General features: G+C 45.1%; 1 protein-coding gene across 4 annotated transcripts in view; it reads left to right on the top strand.

Annotated features, from left to right (window-relative positions):
- BNIP2 (BCL2 interacting protein 2) overlaps positions 1–12,741 on the top strand; it is a 2,487,402-nt gene that overhangs the window by 1,295,512 nt on the left and 1,179,149 nt on the right. The window lies entirely within an intron of this gene.

Here is a 12,741-nt window from a genome sequence, read left to right as displayed (position 1 = left end):
TAAGTGCAGATCCTGCCCCTAAACATGTTTGACTCAATTGAAACAGTCATTAAGGTCATTGATGAGGGCAATGTGGTCCACACAGCGTAGCTGGACCTTGCAAAGGCTTCTATACAATACCCTACGTGTTCATTATAGATAAGCTCACCAGCTTAAATATAAACCCCTATGTCAGTAGAGGGGTTGGAAACCAGACCAAGGACAGAACAGACATGGTCAGACATGCTGCAGCCATGTCAGACTACAAACCAGATATAACTGGCATCCCACAAGGCTTGGTCCTGGGATCTCCCTCGTCTAGTATATATGTCCCATAGGTACAGGCAAACATGGAAGGACTGTGTCTGAACATGTTTGCAGAGGACTACAAACTGCTCACCATATATGATCCACCAGCTGACACAAGCATCCCACAAAAGGGCCACATAGAAACAGACAACTGGTGCCATAGCCATGTCAGCAAGCTAATTGCAGAAAAGTGTATAGTCAACCCCGTGGATATACAGTAAGTGCCCACCAATTACCACATAGGTGTTAACCCATTATGTAGTTAACATGTAATGAGAGACCTGGGGACACAAGGTGATAGATATCCTGCATTGGACAAACATGTGCTGTAGTGTTTACAGAAACATACCATATACCCACCTAATCATGAAGGTTGTCAGATCTAGATAAGGGGAGGTCATTGTGGCTCTGCAGTCATCCTCCATCAGTGGTACAATTGACTACAATAGCCCCTGTGGGATGTACCTCAGCAGACACCTCCATCAACCATAAAGTCCCCAACAGTACCTCACCAGGAGTATTAAAGAGCTTGCACAGATGCCATGTGTTGCCTGTGTTGCTGGTATCAATAAACATGCTGCACCTTGTACAATCTGAATGGCAGTGAGCTATGCACATGAGAGACCTGAACCCCAGCACTGACTTACATAGGACAAGCTGTACTACATGATCCATAACACAGAAGCCACCCCCACCCATGAGTGAACTCCCAGTACAGGCTACCCATAGAGTCACTTATCAATTTTCCTCAATAGGAATCTTGATGAGTGGATGGGAGATGGTAGCTTTATCCTGGGTATCACTGTCATGTCACAGGTAGACAGAGGCACAGTATACTAACCATGACATATGTCATGGCAAACTCCACTTACAATGTGTGTTGAAGGACAAACACACTCTCCGACTAGCATTAGACATGGACTAGGGCACATCGCTAGTGTTTGCAAATGTACACTTATGTTGTGGAATACACTACCAATGTTGGACAAGCCTGGTTTAAGTAGTTCATATCTGAACAGAATGCAACATGGTCAGATGTACACAACTGGCCCCTAACCAGGCTGTTGTGCTCACTATCGAAATGTAAAGCAGTGACAGCTCTAAAGCCCAGGATACTGTCCACCACAGTCAAAGTACTACCAGTACACTATACAGTACTACAGTGTTAGGTCAGTGTGAAAGGATGTTGACAACTGTATGCAAAGTATCCCATGCAAACACTGCAGGCACAGTATAATCCTGTTGTGTTCACACACAAAGCAGTTGTACAGTAACTACACAACATGACACACAACACACAACCATAAACGGGTGATATTTGTTGAAGTTCACACTCATCCACAAATGTGGTGGGCTGCAGAGTTCAACATATGGAATGCTCACACTGGGCATGCTCACACACTTGGATAAATGAGACATATGTCAGACAACATGCCATGGGAAGGCTGAACTGGGCATGCTCACACACTTAGGCCAAATCTCAGTTTAGCAGTTGGACACACATATCTGGTATTTATGCATGTTATTCCAGGAACCAACCACATTACAGCAGTCTGCCCAGTGCACACAGTTAAATGACTACAGAGACATACGTGATATAGTGGATCCCTCCCATATGCAAACATCTTCCACAGATGCACAAGTTGTTCATACAAACAGGAAATGCTATGGCAATAAAGATGTGCAAACAGTCTATCAGCAACAAATAATGTGCATTTGACAATTAAACATATGGGTGTGGAGGTCAACACTAGGCTGTTTGCCTAGGGAATGACAGCTTAGCCAGAGTGTGCTTGGCGTCTGCCTCCCCACAGGATGCACATTCCCCTTTCTAAACACCGATGATGTCAGCACCCTATAAGTACAGCAGGAGAAAAAAAAAAACTCCTAGTAATGTGAATAGTGCATTCTGCTAATGCATCTGTCACAAATGTCATAACATAGTTAGGTAGGGAGTTTGAATCCTGCAAATGCTCAGTGTGTGTGTGAGTGGGGTTGGTGTGTGTGTAAGTCTGTGGGAGAGAAATGTCCCTTTTGGCAACTGGGAAAACACACTCCAGGATGCACATTCCCCTTTCTAAACACAGATGATGTCAGCACTCTATAAGTATAGCAGGAGAAGGAAAACCTCCCAGTAATGCAAGTAGTGTGCTCTGCTAATGCGTCCGTCTCAAGTGTCATAACATAGTTAGGTAGGGGTTTGTAATTCTGCAAATGGCAAGTGTGTATGTTTGGCTGAGGGGGGTTAGTGTGTGTGAGGGAAATGTCCCTTTTGGCATCTAGGAGAACAGACTACAGGATGCGCATTCCCCTTTCTAATCACTGATGATGTCAGCACTCTATAAGTATAGCAGGAGAAAAAAAACTTCCCAGTAATGTAAATAGCGTGCTCCGCTAATGCGTCCATCTAAAGTGTCATAACATAATTAGGTAGGGGTTTGAATCCTGTAAATGGCAAGTGTGTGTGTGTTTGTCTGAGGGGGATTTGTGTGTGTGAGGGAAATGTTCATTTTGGCAACTAGGAAAACAGACTACAGGATGCACATTCCCCTTTCTAAACACCGATGATGTCAGCACTCTATAAGTATAGCAGGAGAAGAAAAGCTTCCCAGTTATGTGAATAGCTTGCTCCGCTAATGCATCTGTCTTAAGTGTCATAGCATAGTTAGGTAGGTGTTTGAATCCTGCAAGTGTGTCTGTTTGGCTGAGGGGAGGTTAGTGTGTGTGTGAAGGAAATGTCCCTTTTGGCAACTAGGAGAACAGACTACAGGATGCACATTTGCCCTTTCTAAACACTGATGATGCCAGTACCCTATAAGTACAGCAAGTGAAAAAAAACATCCCTGTAATGCGAATAGTGCACTCTGCTAATGCGTCCGTGTCATAACATAGTTAAGTAGGGGGTTTAAATCCTGCAAGTGTGTGTGTTTGTCTGAGAGGGGTTAGTGTGTGTGAGGGAAATGGCCCTTTTGGCAGCTAGGAGAACAGACTACAGGATGCACATTTCCCTTTCTAAACACTGATGATGTCAGCACCCTATAAGTACAGCAAGAGAAGAGAAGCTTCCCAGTAATGCGAATAGCACACTCTGCTAATGTGTCTGTCATAACGTAGTCAGTTAAGTGTTTGAATCCTGCAAATGACAAGTGTGTGTTTTTGGCTGAGGGGGGGTTAGTGTGTGTGAGGAAAATATCCCTTTTGGCAACTAGGAGAACAGACTACAGGATGCACATTTCCCTTTCTAAACACTGATGATGTCAGCACCCTATAAGTACAGCAAGAGAAGGACAACCTTGCAGTAATGCAAATAGCACACACTGCTAATCTGTCTGTCTCGAGTGTCATGACATAGTCAGATAGGGGTTTGAATCCTGCAAATGGCAAGTGTGTGTTTTTGGCTGAGGGGGTTTAGTGTGTGTGAGGAAAATGTCCCTTTTGGCAACTAGGTGAACAGACTACAGGATGCACATTTCCCTTTCTAAACACTGATGATGTCAGCACCCTATAAGTACAGCAAGAGAAGGAAAACTTCCCAGTAATGTAAATAGCACACTCTGCTAATGTGTCTGTCTTGAGTGTCATAACATAGTCAGATAAGAGTTTGAATCCTGCAAATGACAAGTGTGTGTTTTTGGCTGAGGGGGGTTAGTGTGTGAGAGGAAAATGTCCCTTTTGGCAACTAGGAGAACAGACTACAGGATGCACATTTCCCTTTCTAAACACTGATGATGTCAGCACCCTATAAGTACAGCAAGAGAAGGATGACCTCACAGTAATGCGAATAGCACACTCTGCTAATGTGTCTGTCTTGAGTGTCATGACATAGTCAGATAGTGGTTTGAATCCTGCAAATGGCAAGTGTGTGTTTTTGGCTGAGGGGGTTTAGTGTGTGTGAGGAAAATGTCCCTTTTGGCAACTAGGTGAACAGACTACAGGATGCATATTTCCCTTTCTAAACACTGATGATGTCAGCACCCTATAAGTAAAGCAAGAGAAGGAAAACTTCCCAGTAATGTGAATAGCACACTCTGCTAACGAGTCTATCTCGAGTGTCATGACATAGTCAGATAGGGGTTTGAATCCTGCAAATGGCAAGTGTGTGTTTTTGGCTGAGGGGGGTTAGTGTGTGTGAGGAAAATGTTCCTTTTTGCAACTAGGTGAACAGACTACAGGATGCACGTTTCCCTTTCTAAACACTGATGATGTCAGCACCCTATAAGTACAGCAAGAGAAGAGAAACCTTCTAGTAATGTGAATAGCGTGCTCCGCAAATGCATCCATCTCAAGTGTCATAACATAGTTAGGTAAGGGTTTGAATCCTGCAAGTGTGTGTGTTTGTCTGAGGGGGGGTTAGTGTGTGTGTGAGGGAAATGTCCCTTTTGGCAACTAGGAGAACAGACTACAGGATGCACATTTCCCTTTCTAAACACTGTTCAGCTGAAGGCCATGGCTCTGGCACAAGTTGTCTGTTTCTATGATGCCCCTTGGGAAGATGCTGGTGTCGGCTGGAGAGTCGATTATGGTGGCCAGATCGCAGTCATCTGCATATTTGGTCAGCCACAGTCCGTCCTTGTTGCCCTGTACCTCCAATAAATATATACCAAACAAGAGAGGTCCCAGGACTGAGCCTTGTGGGACACAACTCGTAACTGGTTTGGAGTTTGGCATGGCTCCAGCAATTCTAACCATGTGGGTTCTGTCCTTGAGCCACTGTGCAATCCATCTAGTGACATAGGGGCTTATATTTAAGCTGGTGAGCTTCTCTAGAATGCTCAAGTGGGGTATTGTTGTGAAGGCTTTTGCGAGGTCCAGGTAGGCTGTGTGAACCACCTTCCCCTCGTCAATGGCCTTGGTGACTGTTTCAAAGAAATCAACCAGGTTAAACCTGGCAGTGCTGGTGTGCTCTCAGTAACCCTGAACCAGGCATCTGTTACTGCACAGATATCGATGTTCTCCATGCCAAGGAGAGTTTGGTGCATGCATCTGGAGGTTTAGACTTCTGGCGTTGGGTAGCGTTACTCTTAGTTTCTTATCCCTTGTGATACCTATGAAGGTGGGTTTGTCATTTGAGCCTTGCCTAACATAGGCACTATGGGGGTAGCAAGAGCCTTTGCCAATATCTGAAAGCCCAGGGGTGACAGGTGCAGGCCGTCCCTAGCGAAGCAGGTAGTTCAACAGAAGATGAATATGTAAAGGTGTAGTGCCTGTGATTAGTTAGCAGTAGCATAGATGACTGCTCACGTGGACACATGCCAGGTAAGTCATATGCACTGTGTCACAGGCAATGTACATGTGAACAGGACAAACAGTGACATCCTGTCAAGTGGGACATGGACATACATATAGTAAGCTATGCAGATGGCACTAGGAGTCCACAGAAGCTCTATAACTATGCATTGCAGGTGTGATCAGTATTCCAGGGTAATTGCAAGCAAACATGCATGCAAACAAAGCTACAGTAAACAGGGCTGCATGTAGTCCATTGTACAACAAACAAGCTGTACCACTTCCAGTAGGTAACACTGCAAATATGCAGGCACTATGCACATGTACACGGAAATACACGGGTCAGATGGCTAGGGTCCAGTCTCAGCGCACACAAGTGTACAGACCATGTACTGTCAGGATGTACAATAACTGGATGGAAACCCATGTGCTCATACCTGCAGTAATACACATGTCAAATAACAGACACTGAGCCTTCACTCAGTGGTTCCATACTTAGTAGGATGTATGCTACCTGGCCTGCCACCACAGTATCCCTGACGTATATGGGGACTCCCTCCTGTGACAGTTAGTTTTGTGTGTTGGGGCTGTCTAGCATGGTATGAGATGTGAGCATGCAGTGCTAGGGTGCTCCTGTGTGTCCTGTACCAGTCATGTAGTACTGCACACATATCAACATCCTCAAACATCTGCATTGCAGAGTCCAGTGTGGGCAACATGCCACTTGCAATTTACATGTCCATCATTGCGTATTACTACATTCATTACTTTATCCCCTGTGCTACCTATGTATGTAGCCTTCTGTTGACATCATTACCACCAGTATGCCAATATGTGCAGATGATACACTATGGTAATTACCATGGGTGTAGACAACAATACATGACAATCACACACTTACTGCATCAGGCATGCTGTGATATACCCACAATTAATTCAGCACACAGTACTGTTAACAACATGATACTATTACTACGCATCTATGTGGTGACCCTGTGCATCAGCAACATGTTAACCTGTACCTGCACAGTTGTTAACAGATTGCAGGAGGTGGCACAGTTTCATCATATGCACAGGGTGTGAACTTGGTATGCCTGAGTCAGCCACCGATACCACCGATTGACATGTATGTGTATGTGTGTTGGTGAGGGACAGCAGTAGAAGGTGGGGCAGTGTTGATGCAGTGTGTGCGTGTATGCAGTAGCCCTTGGTGTTGTCAATTTGCATGTGTGTATGGATGCACACAGTTCCACCTCATGGCTGCCATATACTGGTGTTTGTGGACAGCCACAGACTGTACCTGCCAGGTCATACAGATTAGTGTCTCTGGCCACGGACACGGTACCTGTGTCTTGCAGGGGTGCTACGGACCGTATCCTGTACCAACCCAGACTGGGTACTGTCATCAGAAGCAGGTGTTCATTGACTGGACACAGATCCCTGTCGGGCCTGGCCAGAGCCACGTGCATGTGGTCTCCTGGGGTGGTCTGATGACAGCACAGACCCAGCATTGCTGGGGCTGCTGCTGGCACTAAAGGGGCGGCCGCGGCCCTGTTGTCATCCGCGACGACTGCCAGCTGCTGCTGTTGCTGGCATATGGCCACGTCGACACCTCAACCACCCACCATCGCCCTGGCTCATGGACATGTAGTTGTGGAACCGGCCTAATATGTCCCCACAACGTCTGTCTATGACATCAGTGAAATCACGGATGGCAGCCGCAATGTCACGCATACTGTCAGTCATGGCTGTGCGACATGCTGTCAGCTCCCTCAGACCCTGTCTGGTGTACCGTTCCATACGTGACTGTGCCTGCATGACAGCCCGAAACATAGCTGAGGTTGTAAGACCTCTGTGGGCACATCTAACAGGGGCAGTATGCCCACGGATGCTCCCACGAGAACCCCTGGACATCTGTCTGTGTGGTACCATCTCTGGGCCATGCCCATGGCTGCTGTGTGGGGAGGCATGTGCCACAGATACCACATTACCCTGGTCAATGCCCACTGTATGCTGTCCATCACCTAGGGACATTGGTGACAAAGGATGTATTGGCAGGATAACTGTGCGCATTGATGGGGTCGACAGCTGTGTACTGTCAATCGGCTGACCAATGGCGGACCCTGGCATACCTTCCTGTGCCATTACACAGATGTCATCATTATCAGTACCCACGGCACCTGATTCAGGTTCCCTGCTACATGACACCAGAGCAGCACCAGAACCTGTGGGAGGGAAACAGGAAACACAGTTTATAATGTCTACACATTACCAGTGATGCACACATGCACACATGCACAGGTGCACACATGCAGAGGTGCACACATGAACACATGCACAGGTGCACACATGCACACATGCACAGGTGCACACATGCACACATGCACACGTGCACAGGTGCACACATGCACACATGCACAGGTGCATACATGCACACATGCACGGGTGCAGACATGCACACATGCACACATGCACAGGTGCACACATGCACAGGTGCACAGGTGCACACATGCACACATGCACAGATGCACAGGTGCACACATGCACACATGCACACATGCACACAGTTTCACACAATTGTACAGTACTCAGTATGCATGATATCAACACACAGACACAGACACACCTACCTGCATACAAAGAGCACTACTAAGTGAGCCAAATAGTACTATTACTATCAAGACTATTACAGGAATTGTTAATACACACTCACCAGCATGGATAGGCTGCATTGCTGCTATACTAGAGGGACCTGCAGACGTGAAGAAACTAATGTCAGTGGGCACAACTGTGCCATTGTTACTGAGTATGATACAGGTCAGTAGTACAACAGTCGCATTTCACAGGTCAGCTGCTAATATTGAGGATATCACACTTGCACATTAAATACTATGGTGACAGCTACAAACCAAGGACACACCTCACACATGCATTAACTACCAGTGTACACAACAGTCAACTATACATATGGCATATTATCTGCACGTTCACTGTCTTGCTGTGTGGCTCCAGCCTCCATCATAATGCATGTCTGCTGCTGCTGTTGTTGTTGCTGGTGGACTGGAGCCACTACACTCATGAGTAGTCCCTCCAGTCTGGTGAGTGGGGGATGTGTAGCCACCCCACCCCCTGTGGCAACCTGTTGCCTGTGGATATCCGACGCACGCTGACAGACATGTCTGATTAAATCACTGCAGTGATGTCGTACCTGCTCATATGTCCTATTATGCATGCCTATGTCATTTACCCGACGGAGAAGGTCTTGCCACAGTGCAGCCCTCTCCTGCTGATTCTGGCTGGTGCAGGAAAAGAGTATTGCATAATCCCGCACCAGGCTCTGGTGTATCTCCTCATCCTCAGCTGTGGAGTAAGTGGGATTCCGCGGGTGGGCCATGTACCTGAGAAAGAAAATATCCTGATATCAGCAATATATGTCAGCAGAATTTGGCACACATACTACACATGCTACTCGACTGTTATGATACAACATATCTCACATATATAGCATCTGTCTGTCTATTGGTGGATACACATGTAAATGGCCAGGTATCAGTGCTCAGCCAGCAACTGTGCAACAGTACCTGGCACACTCCATACAACATACTACCAAACCCCAGCAGTCAGAACACTGATTCAGGTCAAGAGCACCTCCTCACTCTGGGGCTTTGTATCTAGGTACTGTATGGCCTACATCATCAACTACTGTGAGCTGACCACACACTGATTGCCCTGGATATACATATCCCACCTCCACCAGCAGCACAAATGACTATAGTGAATAACATTACAGATAAAAACTTTACACTTTGTAACAGTGACATGGTATCCTTTCAGCCCACTGGACCAGTGGCAGATACAACCCACAATGCTGACCCCTACACAATTGCTTTCTACAGACATCTCCGAGAATGCATGGATCATGCAATCCCATATATGACCAAGACACTCTCCACAAAGGGACAGCATCCTGTCTGGTGGACCCCAGCCATAGACAGATTGTATTACAGAAGATGGAAGCTACTGCAAGACAGAGCATAATTCCATAAAGGGAGGACATGTCTGAGCAGCACTAGTAAGGATCTATTTTCCATCATACAAACATCCATGGGCAACTTTGAGAGGGAAATCAAGAGGGACACTACAGATAGCCAGAAGGCCTTCTTCAGTTATGTTAGCAACCTGGCCAGGATCCATCCTCTATGCCCATAGTTAGTACACAACAACAAATATTTCACTGACACCACAGATATTGACAACATTGTGGCAGACAGGTTCAGTGCAGGTGTCACCCGCCCTCTCCCCAAAATAAGACATAGTTATCCCAGCTGACTGTAACCTCCCTGTCATCACAGATGTCCAGGTGAGAGCCACCCTCAGGACAGCAGAATACACAACATGAATGAGACCTGATGGTATCCCCAGTTGCATGCTACATAAACTCTGACAGGAGCTAAACACACATATAGAAGTGCTATGTAACACTAGCCTGACTACAGGATATGTACCTGTACACCGGCACAGCAGCAGTGGTTCCACTCCACGAAGGAGGCACCTCAACATACCAATACAATACAACACAATACATTACATTACAATACAATACTATACAATATGCTATTGCCCCTGGGACTACAGCAGCGTACTGTTCTGCTACCCTGACCATTGTGACACATGTGGTGTGATGGTACCTGCTGCTGTCACACAGTTACACAGGGTGACTCATATGGCATATTACCTATCTGACTAACATTCAGCAGGGGTATGTGTGACATGTACTCATGGGGAGTCTTGCTTCTTAACACTGTGTGGTTTATTGCAGAGTATGTCTTATCTGTGGGTAGGAACTTTTACCTCCACATGTGCACTCTATTGCAGTGGCACGGACGACACACAGCAGTCATTTAGGTTGTGGATGGTGTGAGGTGTTACTATGGTTGTTGGACATCTGTCATGGGTGTGACTTACATATGTAAATCCGGGAGTGGTAACCTCTATGTGGGTAGTATATGTGTACTCTGTGGTGTTGTCAGTCACTGTGCATTGGTAATGTGTTTGAGTGCATTGTCACACTGTTGTACATGTCACTGTGTCCTTCTCCATATCTGTAGCTGTCATGTGAGGTCCATACCATGGCATCCATTATGTGGTGTGGAGGGGTACACCGACCTACATGTCCATAGCTGACACACCATGTTCGCTGACACATACCATGTGCAGGTATTCCAGGGATAGTATGCCTCTGTGAATATCATTGGGGCCACTATTGTACACATTTATGACCCTGTTCACCCCTGACACATGCAGTGGTGGGCAGCCAATCACATATCTGGTGGTTACTGGTGTAGGTGATTTGGAATGTGGTATGGTACTCCGGTTTTGACACTGGTGTTCACTCCATGCCTTTGTCACCAGGCACCTGTTGCAATACATCTGTACACATGTGCCTCACTCAGAATTTATATACATCTCTCTCTCTCTCTCTCTCTCTCTCTATATATATATATATATATATATATATATATATATATATACATATATGTATATAGATATATCTATATGTATATATATATATATATATATATATATATATATATATATATATATATATATATATATATATATATATATATATATATATATATATATATATGTCTGTATACATATACACATATATATATTGATGTACATATATTGCTATAGATGTGGAGGGGGGCACAGAGGGGTGAGAGTGACAGAGGGGTGGGACAGGGTGTGTTGAAGGTCGTCATATACAGTCATACCTGTAGATAGTCAGATCAGTCTGTCTATGTATATGTATCTACATATATCTATATCTGTATGTGTGCATTACATATATATGTTTGTACAATATTCTATCTACATCTGTCTATGTATTCCTACATCTCTCTCTCTCTATGTATGTATACATATATGCATGTTATATATATATATATATATATATATATATACACATACATATGTTGACATACATACATATCCATATGATAGACAGGTATATCAACATGTTTGTCTACCATAATGTATACACACACTAACATACTGCTAAACATACATAACTGTGAAACCTACTTTGTACATGGCACTACAACCTACAATCAACCAACATTGATATGTGCACATAGATGCTCTCACATACAAATGTATGTACAGCCTTCACTGATAGTTGCTGTATGTCCCCTGCCCTTTACACATCTTCATATACATATGGATACAGACCAATGACACATATGGAGGGTTCACAGTATGTAGACCTTTATAGTATTACTTTACATTACCTGTGTTTGTCACAGCTGCTTGTGTTGCCGTCTGGTTCTCTGTCCTGCTGCTCCACTTCCCAGTTGTCAGCTTTCAGGTGGCTGTTGCTGAACAATTTGTTGTGTCTGCTTAATTGCAATTCTCTCTCTCTCTCTCTCTCTCTCTCTCTCTCTCTCTCTGTCTGTCTGTCTCTCACGTCCTTCTCAGGGTGCAATGAAAGTATTGCATGTGTGGACTGGGAGTACAGCATACTTTTGTAGGTATCTGCATATGCCCATGTGATGGCCTCTGCACCAATTGTTAGCCAGCATTTGCTAATTACATGCAGCCAGTTGTGTACTGATTGCAGTTCTCACTGTGACTTCAGAACAGTGCTATAAAAAGGTACGTGAGATTGGCGTAGCCCTTTCAGATTTTAAGGGCAGCTGGTATGCTGTGGACAGTGTTCTGTGAGTGTAAAGGTTGGTATCTCTCAAATTTCCAGCTGTGTTGTAGATTAACATTCCTCCATACATTTCTCCAGTTTCCTGTACTAACTGTGTATGTACACTGACACCTACAACTACTACTACTTTTAATGTGTGTGTGTGTGCTTTCCTTTCACTTTTGTTTGCACTTTGTTGCTAAGGGTTCAATATTTGCCCTTTATAGTCACTACTTGTATGCCTGCTAGGTGTCCTGACTGTAGTGTGCTGCTGTAGCTTTCCTATTTTCCATGTACATTCACACCTTGGAATGCTTGCTATATCTGCTAGGGTGTTACAGCATGCAATGTGGTCTGGCCATGGTGTGGGCCTTGACATCTATTAGGTATTTGAGTATGCTGCTGAGCAGGCCCCAGAGACTCTCAGGTTCATATGTTATCTGCCTCATGGAATGGTACATATCAGTGGGGTACACCCATTAAATTGTCTGGTATGCTGCAGTTGTGACTGTGGGTTAGCATGAGCA

Source organism: Protopterus annectens, chromosome 7.part0, assembly GCF_019279795.1.
Source record: "Protopterus annectens isolate FY-2018-M chromosome 7.part0, PAN1.0, whole genome shotgun sequence".
In the NCBI taxonomy this organism is placed as follows: domain Eukaryota; kingdom Metazoa; phylum Chordata; order Ceratodontiformes; family Protopteridae; genus Protopterus; species Protopterus annectens.
This window is presented reverse-complemented; position numbering and strand designations above follow the sequence as displayed.